The following is a 17,500-nucleotide window of genomic DNA, read 5'->3' as shown; positions in this document are numbered from 1 at the left end:
TTGTAGTTATCACAGACAGTAGTCTAGCAACACACTGCTAGTGTTCCCATTGTAGCTATCACAGACAGTAGTGTAGCAACACACTGCTAGTGTTCCCATTGTAGTTATCACAGACAGTAGTCTAGCAACACACTGCTAGTGTTCCCATTGTAGCTATCACAGACAGTAGTCTAGCAACACTGCTAGTGTTCCCATTGTAGTTATCACAGACAGTAGTCTAGCAACACTGCTAGTGTCCCCAGTGTAGCTATCACAGACAGTAGTGTAGCAAAACACTGCTAGTGTCCCCAGTGTAGCTATCACAGACAGTAGTGTAGCAACACACTGCTAGTGTCCCCAGTGTAGCTATCACAGACAGTAGTGTAGCAACACACTGCTAGTGTCCCCAGTGTAGCTATCACAGACAGTAGTGTAGCAACACACTGCTAGTGTCCCCAGTGTAGCTATCACAGACAGTAGTGTAGCAACACACTGCTAGTGTCCCCAGTGTAGCTATCACAGACAGTAGTGTAGCAACACACTGCTAGTGTCCCCAGTGTAGCTATCACAGACAGTAGTGTAGCAACACACTGCTAGTGTCCCCAGTGTAGCTATCACAGACAGTAGTGTAGCAACACACTGCTAGTGTCCCCAGTGTAGCTATCACAGACAGTAGTGTAGCAACACACTGCTAGTGTCCCCAGTGTAGCTATCACAGACAGTAGTGTAGCAACACACTGCTAGTGTCCCCAGTGTAGCTATCACAGACAGTAGTGTAGCAACACACTGCTAGTGTCCCCAGTGTAGCTATCACAGACAGTAGTGTAGCAACACTGCTAGTGTCCCCAGTGTAGCTATCACAGACAGTAGTGTAGCAACACACTGCTAGTATATTCAATTTAGATACAAAAATACATGCACTCTTATCGCCAACACAATTTTCACTACCAGTAACAACCACTAAATCATTACAACAACAACAACACAACTATCACCCTACAACAACAACACCTGCCCCACCATACCTTCAACATAGTTACGCACTTGCACTCCAGATTACCTTCAGGAGTGCAGCTAAGCACTCTGGATAAGGTGAGCAGGCTTACTAGGCTTACAAAAACTAGCCTGAGTCAGCTTATCATTACCGGTGTGTGTTCTTGAACATTACCACCACCAGTGTGTGTTCTTGAACATTACCACCACCAGTGTGTGTTCTTGAACATTACCACCACCAGTGTGTGTTCTTGAACATTACCACCACCAGTGTGTGTTCTTGTTGAACATTACCACCACCAGTGTGTGTTCTTGTTGAACATTACCACCACCAGTGTGTGTTCTTGAACATTACCACCACCAGTGTGTGTTCTTGTTGAACATTACCACCACCAGTGTGTGTTCTTGTTGAACATTACCACCACCAGTGTTCTTGAACATTACCACCACCAGTGTGTGTTCTTGTTGAACATTACCACCACCAGTGTGTGTTCTTGTTGAACATTACCACCACCAGTGTGTGTTCTTGAACATTACCACCACCAGTGTGTGTTCTTGTTGAACATTACCACCACCAGTGTGTGTTCTTGAACATTACCACCACCAGTGTGTGTTCTTGTTGAACATTACCACCACCAGTGTGTGTTCTTGTTGAACATTACCACCACCAGTGTTCTTGAACATTACCACCACCAGTGTGTGTTCTTGTTGAACATTACCACCACCAGTGTGTGTTCTTGAACATTACCACCACCAGTGTGTGTTCTTGTTGAACATTACCACCACCAGTGTGTGTTCTTGAACATTACCACCACCAGTGTGTGTTCTTGTTGAACATTACCACCACCAGTGTGTGTTCTTGTTGAACATTACCACCACCAGTGTGTGTTCTTGTTGAACATTACCACCACCAGTGTGTGTTCTTGTTGAACATTACCACCACCAGTGTGTGTTGTTGAACATTACCACCACCAGTGTGTGTTCTTGTTGAACATTACCACCACCAGTGTGTGTTGTTGAACATTACCACCACCAGTGTGTGTTCTTGTTGAACATTACCACCACCAGTGTGTGTTCTTGAACATTACCACCACCAGTGTGTGTTCTTGTTGAACATTACCACCACCAGTGTGTGTTGTTGAACATTACCACCACCAGTGTGTGTTCTTGTTGAACATTACCACCACCAGTGTGTGTTGTTGAACATTACCACCACCAGTGTGTGTTCTTGTTGAACATTACCACCACCAGTGTGTGTTCTTGAACATTACCACCACCAGTGTGTGTTGTTGAACATTACCACCACCAGTGTGTGTTCTTGTTGAACATTACCACCACCAGTGTGTGTTCTTGAACATTACCACCACCAGTGTGTGTTCTTGAACATTACCACCACCAGTGTGTGTTCTTGAACATTACCACCACCAGTGTGTGTTGTTGAACATTACCACCACCAGTGTGTGTTCTTGTTGAACATTACCACCACCAGTGTGTGTTCTTGAACATTACCACCACCAGTGTGTGTTCTTGAACATTACCACTACCACCTCCTGCCATCACTTTACCTTAAATGAAGAGATGATGATAATGTATAAAAGAAAGAAAGAAAGAAAGAAAGAGAGAGAGAGAGAGAGAGAGAGAGAGAGAGAGAGAGAGAGAGAGAGAGAGAGAGAGAGAGAGAGAGAGAGAGAGAGAGAGAGGGAGGCAGGGCAGATCAAAAAAAACTTCACACGACACACCAGGAAAACACAATCACTACTCTCACTGACACTTAACAGTCTTGGCCCCCGGACACTCACTGTGTTATCTCAGTATACTCATGGCGCCCCTCTGCTTTCCTAGCAGGGAAGATGTTGCACCGTCTGCCGAGTCTTTTGCTTTCGTAGGGAGTAATTTCTGTGCGAAGATCTGGGATCTTAGGATTTCCCAGGTGTAGATTGTGATGTATATTTCTTGCCTTTATTATCACTGTTGAAATGAGTAATAATTCAATGTATTTATACTGACTTCTGTTGATACTTGACTCGCATACCTAGATAAAATACCCGATGGTCTTTCATGTACTGTGTATTTCAGAGCAACATATGATTTGTGCTACTGACGTACAAACGACAAATATTAAGTGATCACTGCACGAGGCTATACCCCTTCTCGGGGCCAGGAGCTGTGAATCGACCCCTACAACCACATATAGGTGAGTACACATTCTCTCCAGATAGATAAGGCTTATAACACTATAACTGAGAATGTCATTATACTTCTTAGTGTGAATATAATGATGATAGATCCTCTGCCCAACAAGCCAGCAAGTCATGTCACCATGAAGTACACTTCAACACCTTAAACATGGTGCAGTGTACCGACAAGATGTGTAAAAATGGCACTTGTGTGTGGTTCAGGCCACTAAACCGTACATAAGTGTCACACCTGCCACACACCTGCCAGTATACCCGACATCACTGCTCCAACTGTCAACCCCGTCAGGTTCTCCTCCCGTGACATAACTTATCACCTGACCGACACTACCTCACGAGTGACGGAGCAAGGCACAAGCTGCGGGAGTACACATGGACCGTCTGAACGAGGGCGAGCACGAGGACGTGCACGAGGGCATGCACGAGGACGTGCACGAGGGCATGCACGAGGACGTGCACGAGGGCATGCACGAGGACGTGCACGAGGGCATGCACGAGGACGTGCACGAGGGCATGCACGAGGGTATGCACGAGGACGTGCACGAGAGCGTGCAAGAGAAATAGCTTGTACTATATCCAAACTGCTAATCAACAAGATATACTCATTCTGGAGACAGCTGTAACACGATGCTGACAGGTCCTCAAACCAATCTCACCACAAATGTACTACCACCACTACTACTACCACCACTACTACTACTACCACCACTACTACTACTACTACCACCACTACTACAACCACCACTACTACCACCACTACTACTACCACCACTACTACTACTACCACCACTACTACTACTACCACCACTACTACTACTACCACCACTACTACTACTACCACCACTACTACTACTACCACCACTACTACTACTACCACCACCACTACTACTACCACCACTACTACTACTACCACCACTACTACTACTACTACCACCACTACTACTACCACCACCACTACTACTACCACCACTACTACTACCACCACTACTAGTACTACCACCACTACTACTACCACCACTACTACTACTACCACTACTACTACCACCACTACTACTACTACCACCACTACTAGTACTACCACCACTACTACTACCACCACTACTAGTACTACCACCACTACTACTACCACCACTACTACTACCACCACTACTACTACTACTACTACCACCACTACTACTACTACCACCACTACTACTACTACCACCCCTGCCACTACATATACTCTTCTTAGTTATCTGTGTACCAGGACTGAAGAAGTCACTCGTGGCGAAACGTTACCTATAATAAATGTCCTGAACTGTACATCAATGTCGTTTAAACCACAACAAGAAGTAGCTAGCCACAACATCTCATCTCCTGACTCACGAAATCGTAATGACACGATTGCAAACCATCCTACGGACGGGGTTAGAACTCACGATCAGAGTCTCAAAGTCCAGACCGCCGCATTAGCCCGCGACGATCTGGACTTTAAAGATTCTCTGATCGCGGGTTCTAACCCCACCCGTGGTATGTTTCTTTTTATCTCATCTCATCTCCTGCCGACACAGATTCAGGCACTCACCCACCAAGTACAAAATCATCACTATCACATCTACTGCCGACACAGATGGCACCGAGTCAGTAATAATGACAGAATCAAGGTCGTTGTCATAAACTAACTTGAGTATGGTCAACAATTTTGTAGGGTAGACGCCCAGTTGTTAATTTGTATGTCTAACACGTTTCCTTACACCTGTTGTCCTGTTCACCTAGGAAGTAGGTACCTGGGTGTTAGTCGACTGGTGTGGGTCGCATCCTGGGGGACAAGACTGAGGACTCCCAATGGAAATCAGATAGACAGTCCCTCGATGACACACTGCCTTTCTTGGGTTATCCTGCGTGGCTAACCCTCAAGGCTTCAAAATCCGAACAAAATCTTATCTAACTCCACATAGCTGCTATGGTTCTCATCCAGGAAGGTAGCAACAAGAGCAGACGCAACCCTGCCAGCAGACTCCTGCTGAGATCCATCAGTGTGGCAGTACTGCAACTGTCACTCAGAGGCACAACACTGTGGGACATCAGGTGCAATTACTACCATAAAGGTTTCAGTTAAAACAGAACTGAACAGACATGACCTCGTTGATCAGACCCTGATCCATCAGGAGGCCTGAAAACAAAAAACCATACCACGGGTTTTGAGACTCTCTGATCACGGGTTCTAACCCCCCACTCGTGGTATGGTTTGTTTGCAATCGTGTCATTACGATTTCGTGAGTAAGGAGACCTAGTCATGAACCGAACCGCGGGGGCGTTGCCTGTGTGTCTTACCAACCTGTGGGTATTATATATCATTCTGATATTCATTCATAACCTCCTGTTCTTTAAAAGCTCGATACACAACCAGTATTTACAAGACTGAAACTCATGACGACGCTTCGGTCCGACTTGCACCATTACTCAATCATAATGGAAATAACGGGTATACATTACCGACACGATGGCAAATTAGATACAAATGGAACATAATAGGATCCTAGATTAAGAACGTATCACCCACACAGTGGCCATTATCAACACACAAACAGATCTACCTGGGTAAAGAATACACGAGTATATACAGGATGAACCTGACTCTCCACCCTATATATATATACACTTACGTACTTTCTGCCCTGGTAGATCTCTCTGTGACTTGATAAAGCTACTGTGTGGGCGAAACGTAGTCAATAAAGGATCGCATTATACTGCGTTTGTGTCTATTCCATTAACCAGTCACAGTGAAACGAGAAGGAGCGAAACGTCGTTATAAGTTCCAGCCTCTTAGGTGCGGGGTATTTGTGTATGAAGGAAAAGGGCACAAGTGCAACTAATGTAGCATTTCACTGTGGCAACGTTTCGCTCTCCAGGAGCTTTGTGTCCTTTTACTTAACATATAAACGGTAATTCTACCAACATTAATACTGCGTATCGTACCAGTCAGGATGCTGTGCTTATCAATCTCTCGAGGAATATACAGGATGTCAGATCTGGTGACTTCTGTTATATGTCACTCTTATATGGGTCTGTCCTTTATACAAGACCACTCAGCTACGCCCCAGTGTCCTACCTGTCTCAAGGACAATCACCTTACACGCCAAGTAAGTCAACTGTACACAAACTCAAGGCGCCAGTCTATCAACATCCTGTCTGCCAACATTACAGGTACACAGTCAAGAGCCAACAGCCCTTATATACCTCTCGTAGCTGCTCGACAGCAGAGGCTACAGAACTGCACCAGGGATAGCTGCTCGACAGCAGAGGCTACAAAACTGCACCAGGGATAGCTGCTCGACAGCAGAGGTTACAAAACTGCACCAGGGATAGCTGCTCGACAGCAGAGGCTACAAAACTGCACCAGGGATAGCTGCTCGACAGCAGAGGCTACAAAACTGCACCAGGGATAGCTGCTCGAAAGCAGAGGTTACAAAACTGCACCAGGGATAGCTGCTCGACAGCAGAGGCTACAAAACTGCACCAGGGATAGCTGCTCGACAGCAGAGGCTACAAAACTGCACCAGGGATAGCTTCTCGACAGCAGAGGTTACAGAACTGCACCAGGGATAGCTGCTCGACAGCAGAGGCTACAAAACTGCACCAGGGATAGCTGCTCGACAGCAGAGGCTACAAAACTGCACCAGGGATAGCTGCTCGACAGCAGAGGCTACAAAACTGCACCGGGGATAGCTGCTCGACAGCAGAGGTTACAAAACTGCACCAGGGATAGCTGCTCGACAGCAGAGGCTACAAAACTGCACCAGGGATAGCTGCTCGACAGCAAAGGTCACAAAACTGCACCGGGGATAGCTGCTCGACAGCAGAGGCTACAAAACTGCACCAGGGATAGCTGCTCGACAGCACAGGCTACAAAACTGCACCAGAGATAGCTGCTCGACAGCAGAGGCTACAAAACTGCACCGGGGATAGCTGCTCAACAGCAGAGGCTACAAAACTGCACCAGGGATAGCTGCTCGACAGCAGAGGCTACAAAACTGCACCAGGGATAGCTGCTCGACAGCAGAGGCTACAAAATTGCACCAGAGATAGCTGCTCGACAGCAGAGGCTACAAAACTGCACCAGGGATAGCTGCTCGACAGCAGAGGCTACAAAACTGCACCAGGGATAGCTGCTCGACAGCACAGGCTACAAAACAGCACCAGGGATAGCTGCTCGACAGCAGAGGTTACAAAACTGCACCAGGGATAGCTGCTCGACAGCAGAGGCTACAAAACAGCACCAGGGATAGCTGCTCGACAGCAGAGGTTACAAAACTGCACCAGGGATAGCTGCTCGACAGCAGAGGCTACAAAACAGCACCAGGGATAGCTGCTCGACAGCAAAGGCTACAAAACAGCACCAGGGATAGCTGCTCGACAGCAGAGGCTACAAAACTGCACCAGGGATAGCTGCTCGACAGCAGAGGCTACAAAACTGCACCAGGGATAGCTGCTCGACAGCAGAGGCTACAAAACTGCACCAGGGATAGCTGCTCGACAGCAAAGGCTACAAAACAGCACCAGGGATAGCTGCTCGACAGCAGAGGCTACAAAACTGCACCAGGGATAGCTGCTCGACAGCAGAGGCTACAAAACTGCACCAGGGATAGCTGCTCGACAGCAGAGGCTACAAAACTGCACCAGGGATAGCTGCTCGACAGCAGAGGCTACAAAACTGCACCAGAGATAGCTGCTCGACAGCAAAGGCTACAAAACAGCACCAGGGATAGCTGCTCGACAGCAGAGGCTACAAAACTGCACCAGGGATAGCTGCTCGACAGCAGAGGCTACAAAACTGCACCAGGGATAGCTGCTCGACAGCAGAGGCTACAAAACTGCACCAGGGATAGCTGCTCGACAGCAGAGGCTACAAAACTGCACCAGGGATAGCTGCTCGACAGCAGAGGCTACAAAACTGCACCAGGGATAGCTGCTCGACAGCAGAGGCTACAAAACTGCACCAGGGATAGCTGCTCGACAGCAGAGGTCACAAAACTGCACCGGGGACAAGTGAATGCCCCATACCCCACCACCCGATCTCATCTAGGTATCATGGCTTCCCTAACAACGAGAAGACAATTTGTATACAAGACGAAGAGGAACTAGCAACTACACCCTGAAGAACGTCACTCTGAAGAACATCACTGAAGAACTACACTCAGAAGAACATCACTGAAGAACTACACTCTGAAGAACATCACTGAAGAACTACACTCTGAAGAACATCACTGGAGAACTACACTCTGAAGAACATCACTCTGGAGAACTACACTCTGAAGAACATCACTGAAGAACTACACTCTGAAGAACATCACTGAAGAACTACACTCTGAAGAACATCACTGAAGAACTACACTCTGAAGAACATCACTGAAGAACTACACTCTGAAGAACATCACTGAAGAACTACACTCTGAAGAACATCACTGGAGAACTACACTCTGAAGAACATCACTCTGGAGAACTACACTCTGAAGAACATCACTGAAGAACTACACTCTGAAGAACATCACTGAAGAACTACACTCTGAAGAACATCACTGAAGAACTACACTCTGAAGAACATCACTGAAGAACTACACTCTGAAGAACATCACTGAAGAACTACACTCTGAAGAACATCACTGAAGAACTACACTCTGAAGAACATCACTGAACTACACTCTGAAGAACAACACTGAAGAACTACACTCTGAAGAACATCACTAAGAACTACACTCTGAAGAACATCACTGAAGAACTACACTCTGAAGAACAACACTGAAGAACTACACTCTGAAGAACATCACTGAAGAACTACACTCTGAAGAACATCACTGAAGAACTACACTCTGAAGAACAACACTGAAGAACTACACTCTGAAGAACATCACTCTGAAGAACTACACTGAAGATCATCACTGAAGAACTACACTCAGAAGAACATCACTGAAGAACTACACTCAGAAGAACATCACTGAAGAACTACACTCAGAAGAACATCACTGAAGAACTACACTCTGAAGAACATCACTCTGAAGAACATCACTGAAGAACTACACTCTGAAGAACATCACTGAAGAACTACACTCAGAAGAACATCACTGAAGAACTACACTCTGAAGAACATCACTGAAGAACTACACTCTGAAGAACATCACTGAAGAACTACACTCAGAAGAACATCACTGAAGAACTACACTCTGAAGAACATCACTCTGAAGAACATCACTGAAGAACTACACTCTGAAGAACATCACTGAAGAACTACACTCAGAAGAACATCACTGAAGAACTACACTCAGAAGAACATCACTGAAGAACTACATTCTGAAGAACATCACTGAAGAACTACACTCTGAAGAACATCACTGAAGAACATCACTCTGAAGAACATCACTGAAGAACTACACTCAGAAGAACATCACTGAAGAACTACACTCTGAAGAACATCACTGAAGAACTACACTCTGAAGAACATCACTGAAGAACTACACTCTGAAGAACATCACTGAAGAACTACACTCTGAAGAACATCACTGAAGAACTACACTCTGAAGAACAACACTGAAGAACTACACTCTGAAGAACATCACTGAAGAACTTCACTCTGAAGAACATCACTGAAGAACTACATTCTGAAGAATATCACTGAAGAACTACACTCAGAAGAACATCACTGAAGAACTACACTCTGAAGAACATCACTGAAGAACTACACTCAGAAGAACATCACTGAAGAACTACACTCTGAAGAACATCACTGAAGAACTACATTCTGAAGAACTACACTCTGAAGAACATCACTCTGGAGAACTACACTCTGAAGAACATCACTGAAGAACTACACTCTGAAGAACATCACTGAAGAACTACACTCTGAAGAACATCACTGAAGAACTACACTCTGAAGAACATCACTGAAGAACTACATTCTGAAGAACATCACTGAAGAACTACACTCTGAAGAACAACACTGAAGAACATCACTGAAGAACTACATTCTCAAGAACATCACTGAAGAACTACATTCTGAAGAACATCACTGAAGAACTACACTCTGAAGAACAACACTGAAGAACTACACTCTGAAGAACATCACTGAAGAACTACACTCTGAAGAACATCACTGAAGAACTACATTCTCAAGAACATCACTGAAGAACTACACTCTGAAGAACATCACTGAAGAACTACACTCTGAAGAACATCACTGAAGAACTACATTCTGAAGAACTACACTCTGAAGAACATCACTCTGGAGAACTACACTCTGAAGAACATCACTGAAGAACTACACTCTGAAGAACATCACTGAAGAACTACACTCTGAAGAACATCACTGAAGAACTACACTCTGAAGAACATCACTGAAGAACTACACTCTGAAGAACATCACTGAAGAACTACACTCTGAAGAACATCACTGAAGAACTACATTCTGAAGAACATCACTGAAGAACTACACTCTGAAGAACAACACTGAAGAACTACACTCTGAAGAACATCACTGAAGAACTACACTCTGAAGAACATCACTGAAGAACTACATTCTCAAGAACATCACTGAAGAACTACACTCTGAAGAACATCACTGAAGAACTACACTCTGAAGAACATCACTGAAGAACTACACTCTGAAGAACATCACTGAAGAACTACACTCTGAAGAACATCACTGAAGAACACCACTCTGAAGAACATCACTGAAGAACTACACTCAGAAGAACATCACTGAAGAACTACATTCTGAAGAACATCACTAAAGAACACCACTCTGAAGAACATCACTGAAGAACTACACTTTGAAGAACATCACTGAAGAACACCACTCTGAAGAACATCACTGAAGAACTACACTCTGAAGAACGTCACTCTGAAGAACATCACTGAAGAACACCACTCTGAAGAACATCAATGAAGAACTACATTCTCAAGAACATCACTGAAGAACGTCACTCTGAAGAACATCACTGAAGAACACCACTCTGAAGAACATCACTGAAGAACTACATCCTCAAGAACATCACATCACCTACGATCATTCACTCACAGAATGTCTCAGGGCAGTACATTCACATAACATGAATGTAATAACTCAGATGGCAAGACAACATGGCTCACAGGTGGCTCACAGGTGGCTCACAGGTGGTTCACAGATGGCTCACAGGTGGTTCACAGATGGCTCACAGATGGCTCACAGGTGGCTCACAGGTGGCTCACAGGTGGCTCACAGATGGCTCACAGGTGGCTCACAGATGGCTCACAGATGGCTCACAGGTGGCTCACAGATGGCTCCAACTTCACCTAGTTTGTATATTTCAATAAAGATTGAATAATGTCACGGAAAGCTGTGCAAGAGCTCTAAATCTCCACATGAAGGTAGCAACGCTTAAGACAACTTTGTAAGAACAGTGGCAAGAGGGCGAGATGCCTTGACAGGGAGAAACATCATGTGGGCAGCGGATATTGGATCTACAATGATGCTGTGAGGTGTAAAGTAGCAGCAGCAATAGCTGCAGTAACTATAACAGCAGTAGTCGTGACAACAGTAGAAGCAGCAACAGTAGCAGCAGTAACTACAGTAGCAGTGGCAGCAGCAACAACAGTAGTAGTAGTAGTAGTAACAACAGCAGCAGCAGCAGCAGGAGTAGCAGCACCAGTAGCAGCAGTAACAGTAACAACAGCAGCATCAGCAGTGGTAGCAGCAGCAGCAGCAGTAGCAACAACAGTTGCAGCAGTAACAGTAACAAAAGTAGCAGCAGCAGTAGAAGCAGCAGCGGTAGCAGCAGCAGCAAAAGTAGCAATAATAACAGCAGCAGCAGCAGCAACAACAGTAGTAGTAGTAGTAATAACAGCAGCAGGAGTAGCAGCACCAGTAGCAGCAACAACAACAACAGTATCAGCAGTGGTAGCAGCAGCAGCAGTAGCAACAACAGTAGCAGCAGTAACAGTAACAAAAGTAGCAGCAGCAGTAGAAGCAGCAGCAGTAGCAGCAGTAGCAGCAGCAGCAACAGTAGCAACAATAACAGCAGCAGCAACAGCAACAGTATAGTAGACAACACTAGAAACGGAAGACTGTTAAACGTCTGGCACTCTGGCAGGATTGTTGATCCTGTCTTCCTGAATCATGAACACACAAGATAACAGATAACTCATACAGACATCTACGAACTTGTGTTTACCATACAAGCTTTTCTTAAACCTGTTTATTGGTTATTATTCCTGCAATATTTCCTTTCCACCTTAGAAAGCCAGGCCTGAGACCGGGTCACGGGAGCCAGGCCTGAGACCGGGTCACGGGAGCCAGGCCTGAGACCGGGTCACGGGAGCCAGGTCTGAGACCGGGTCACGGGAGCCAGGTCTGAGACCGGGTCACGGGAGCCAGGCCTGAGACCGGGTCACGGGAGCCAGGCCTGAGACCGGGTCACGGGAGCCAGGTCTGAGACCGGGTCACGGGAGCCAGGCCTGAGACCGGGTCACGGGAGCCAGGCCTGAGACCGGGTCACGGGAGCCAGGTCTGAGACCGGGTCACGGGAGCCAGGCCTGAGACCGGGTCACGGGAGCCAGGCCTGAGACCGGGTCACGGGAGCCAGGCCTGAGACCGGGTCACGGGAGCCAGGCCTGAGACCGGGTCACGGGACCCAGGCCTGAGACCGGGTCACGGGAGCCAGGCCTGAGACCGGGTCACGGGAGCCAGGCCTGAGACCGGGTCACGGGAGCCAGGCCTGAGACCGGGTCACGGGAGCCAGGCCTGAGACCGGGTCACGGGAGCCAGGTCTGAGACCGGGTCACGGGAGCCAGGTCTGAGACCGGGTCACGGGAGCCAGGCCTGAGACCGGGTCACGGGAGCCAGGCCTGAGACCGGGTCACGGGAGCCAGGCCTGAGACCGGGTCACGGGAGCCAGGTCTGAGACCGGGTCACGGGAGCCAGGTCTGAGACCGGGTCACGGGAGCCAGGCCTGAGACCGGGTCACGGGAGCCAGGCCTGAGACCGGGTCACGGGAGCCAGGCCTGAGACCGGGTCACGGGAGCCAGGCCTGAGACCGGGTCACGGGAGCCAGGCCTGAGACCGGGTCACGGGAGCCAGGCCTGAGACCGTGTCACGGGAGCCAGGCCTGAGACCGGGTCACGGGAGCCAGGCCTGAGACCGGGTCACGGGAGCCAGGCCTGAGACCGGGTCACGGGAGCCAGGCCTGAGACCGGGTCACGGGAGCCAGGCCTGAGACCGGGTCACGGGAGCCAGGCCTGAGACCGGGTCACGGGAGCCAGGTCTGAGACCGGGTCACGGGAGCCAGGTCTGAGACCGGGTCACGGGAGCCAGGCCTGAGACCGGGTCACGGGAGCCAGGTCTGAGACCGGGTCACGGGAGCCAGGCCTGAGACCGGGTCACGGGAGCCAGGCCTGAGACCGGGTCACGGGAGCCAGGTCTGAGACCGGGTCACGGGAGCCAGGCCTGAGACCGGGTCACGGGAGCCAGGCCTGAGACCGGGTCACGGGAGCCAGGCCTGAGACCGGGTCACGGGAGCCAGGTCTGAGACCGGGTCATGGGAGCCAGGCCTGAGACCGGGTCACGGGAGCCAGGCCTGAGACCGGGTCACGGGAGCCAGGCCTGAGACCGGGTCACGGGAGCCAGGCCTGAGACCGGGTCACGGGAGCCAGGTCTGAGACCGGGTCACGGGAGCCAGGTCTGAGACCGGGTCACGGGAGCAGTCATATTACAAGATAGTAAATGAATGGGTATACCGAGCTTAGTAATCTGTGGTGCCACCTCCACTCACTCTATAAGGAAGGTCGGTACAAAAAATGCTGGGTGCGCCTCTTGCAAGGTCACACTGCGAGGTGCACCTCTCTCTCTCTCTCTCTCTCTCTCTCTCTCTCTCAGTACGTCAGAGTATGTCAGAGTCACGAGAGTGAGATATAGAGACTTCATCTTCTGCATCTTGGTAATTACAGAAGTATTTTGAAGTGTTAAACACTGTGATGTCCACACTGAGGCTATCTGCTGAGAACATAACACTGTGATGTCCACACTGAGGCTATCTGCTGAGAACATAACACTGATGTCTACACTGAGGCTATCTGCTGAGAACATAACACTGTGATGTCCACACTGAGGCTATCTGCTGAGAACATAACACTGTGATGTCCACACTGAGGCTATCTGCTGAGAACATAACACTGATGTCTACACTGAGGCTATCTGCTGAGAACATAACACTGTGATGTCCACACTGAGGCTATCTGCTGAGAACATAACACTGTGATGTCCACACTGAGGCTATCTGCTGAGAACATAACACTGATGTCTACACTGAGGCTATCTGCTGAGAACATAACACTGTGATGTCCACACTGAGGCTATCTGCTGAGAACATAACACTGTGATGTCCACACTGAGGCTATCTGCTGAGAACATAACACTGTGATGTCCACACTGAGGCTATCTGCTGAGAACATAACACTGTGATGTCCACACTGAGGCTATCTGCTGAGAACATAACACTGATGTCTACACTGAGGCTATCTGCTGAGAACATAACACTGTGATGTCCACACTGAGGCTATCTGCTGAGAACATAACACTGTGATGTCCACACTGAGGCTATCTGCTGAGAACATAACACTGTGATGTCCACACTGAGGCTATCTGCTGAGAACATAACACTGTGATGTCCACACTGAGGCTATCTGCTGAGAACACAACACTGTGATGTCCACACTGAGGCTATCTGCTGAGAACATAACACTGTGATGTCCACACTGAGGCTATCTGCTGAGAACATAACACTGTGATGTCCACACTGAGGCTATCTGCTGAGAACATAACACTGATGTCTACACTGAGGCTATCTGCTGAGAACATAACACTGTGATGTCCACACTGAGGCTATCTGCTGAGAACATAACACTGTGATGTCCACACTGAGGCTATCTGCTGAGAACATAACACTGTGATGTCCACACTGAGGCTATCTGCTGAGAACATAACACTGTGATGTCCACACTGAGGCTATCTGCTGAGAACACAACACTGTGATGTCCACACTGAGGCTATCTGCTGAGAACATAACACTGTGATGTCCACACTGAGGCTATCTGCTGAGAACATAACACTGTGATGTCCACACTGAGGCTATCTGCTGAGAACATAACACTGTGATGTCCACACTGAGGCTATCTGCTGAGAACATAACACTGTGATGTCCACACTGAGGCTATCTGCTGAGAACATAACACTGTGATGTCCACACTGAGGCTATCTGCTGAGAACATAACACTGTGATGTCCACACTGAGGCTATCTGCTGAGAACATAACACTGTGATGTCCACACTGAGGCTATCTGCTGAGAACATAACACTGTGATGTCCACACTGAGGCTATCTGCTGAGAACATAACACTGTGATGTCCACACTGAGGCTATCTGCTGAGAACACAACACTGTGATGTCCACACTGAGGCTATCTGCTGAGAACATAACACTGTGATGTCCACACTGAGGCTATCTGCTGAGAACATAACACTGTGATGTCCACACTGAGGCTATCTGCTGAGAACATAACACTGTGATGTCCACACTGAGGCTATCTGCTGAGAACATAACACTGTGATGTCCACACTGAGGCTATCTGCTGAGAACATAACACTGTGATGTCCACACTGAGGCTATCTGCTGAGAACATAACACTGTGATGTCCACACTGAGGCTATCTGCTGAGAACATAACACTGTGATGTCCACACTGAGGCTATCTGCTGAGAACACAACACTGTGATGTCCACACTGAGGCTATCTGCTGAGAACAACTATCTACTTCTAACAAAATAATGATTCGGTTAAAGGGGTGGAGGGGTAAGCCAGTTGAAGGCCTCGGTCAGATGACCAAAAGCTCCAGCTCTGGGTCATAATAATAATAATTATATTTATACAAGTACATATACAATGTATACAGGCCTAGCTGACATCAATCACATACTACTACACAGAAAGCCCCTTGTTGTGCACAGCATTTCAGGCAAATTAAGTCAGTTTTGTCCCAGGATGCGACCCACACCAGTTGACTAACACCCAGGTACCTATTTTGCTGCTAGGTGAACAGGGACAGCAGGTGTAAGGTGACTAACACCCAGGTGCCTACTTACGGCTAAGTGAACAAGGACAGCAGGTGTAAGGTGACTACCACCCAGGTACCTACTTACTGCTAAGTGAACAAGGACAGCAGGTGTAAGATAACTAACACCCAGGTACCTGCTTACTGCTAAGTGAACAAGGACAGCAGGTGTAAGGTAACTAACACCCAGGTACCTACTTACTGCTAAGTGAACAAGGACAGCAGGTGTAAGGTGACTAACACCCAGGTGCCTACTTACTGCTAAGTGAACAAGGACAGCAGGTGTAAGGTGACTAACACCCAGGTGCCTACTTACTGCTAGGTGAACAAGGACAGCAGGTGTAAGGTGACTAACACCCAGGTGCCTACTTACTGCTAGGTGAACAAGGACAGCAGGTGTAAGGTGACTAACACCCAGGTACCTACTAAGGGCTAGCTGAACATGAACAGCAGGTGTAAGGTGACTAACACCCAGGTGCCTACTTATTGCTAGGTGAACAAGGACAGCAGGTGTAAGGTGACTAACACCCAGGTACCTACTTACTGCTAAGTGAACAAGGACAGCAGGTGTAAGATGACTAACACCCAGGTGCCTACTTACTGCTAGGTGAACAAGGACAGCAGGTGTAAGGTGACTAACACCCAGGTGCCTACTTACTGCTAGGTGAACAAGGACAGCAGGTGTAAGGTGACTAACACCCAGGTACCTACTAAGGGCTAGCTGAACATGAACAGCAGGTGTAAGGTGACTAACACCCAGGTGCCTACTTACTGCTAGGTGAACAAGGACAGCAGGTGTAAGGTGACTAACACCCAGGTACCTACTTACTGCTAAGTGAACAAGGACAGCAGGTGTAAGGTGACTAACACCCAGGTACCTACTTACTGCTAGGTGAACAAGGACAGCAGGTGTCTGAAGGAAACACATCCTAACGTTTCCACCCGTACCGGGGTTCAAACCACGGACTTCAGTGTGTGAGTTGAGTGCGCTACCAACCGAGCAACGACACTATGACCTACGTCAAGAAACCCCTGTCCTGTTTCCTGACAAACCTTACCTAACCTACCTAGATTAAGAACTATCGCGTATTATCTAGTTATTATAACTGAAGTCTAAATCCGTGTGTGTGTTAGCGCAGGGAGTACTGGAGGCTCGATCCTCCGTGCGTCTATCAGGAACGTTGAATTCTAAACATTTCTTCGTTCCGTAGCTCGGTTGGTA

Source organism: Cherax quadricarinatus, chromosome 75 (genome assembly GCF_038502225.1).
Source record: "Cherax quadricarinatus isolate ZL_2023a chromosome 75, ASM3850222v1, whole genome shotgun sequence".
NCBI lineage: Eukaryota > Metazoa > Arthropoda > Malacostraca > Decapoda > Parastacidae > Cherax > Cherax quadricarinatus.
The sequence above is the reverse complement of the archived record's forward strand: the minus strand, read 5'-3'. Positions refer to the sequence as shown.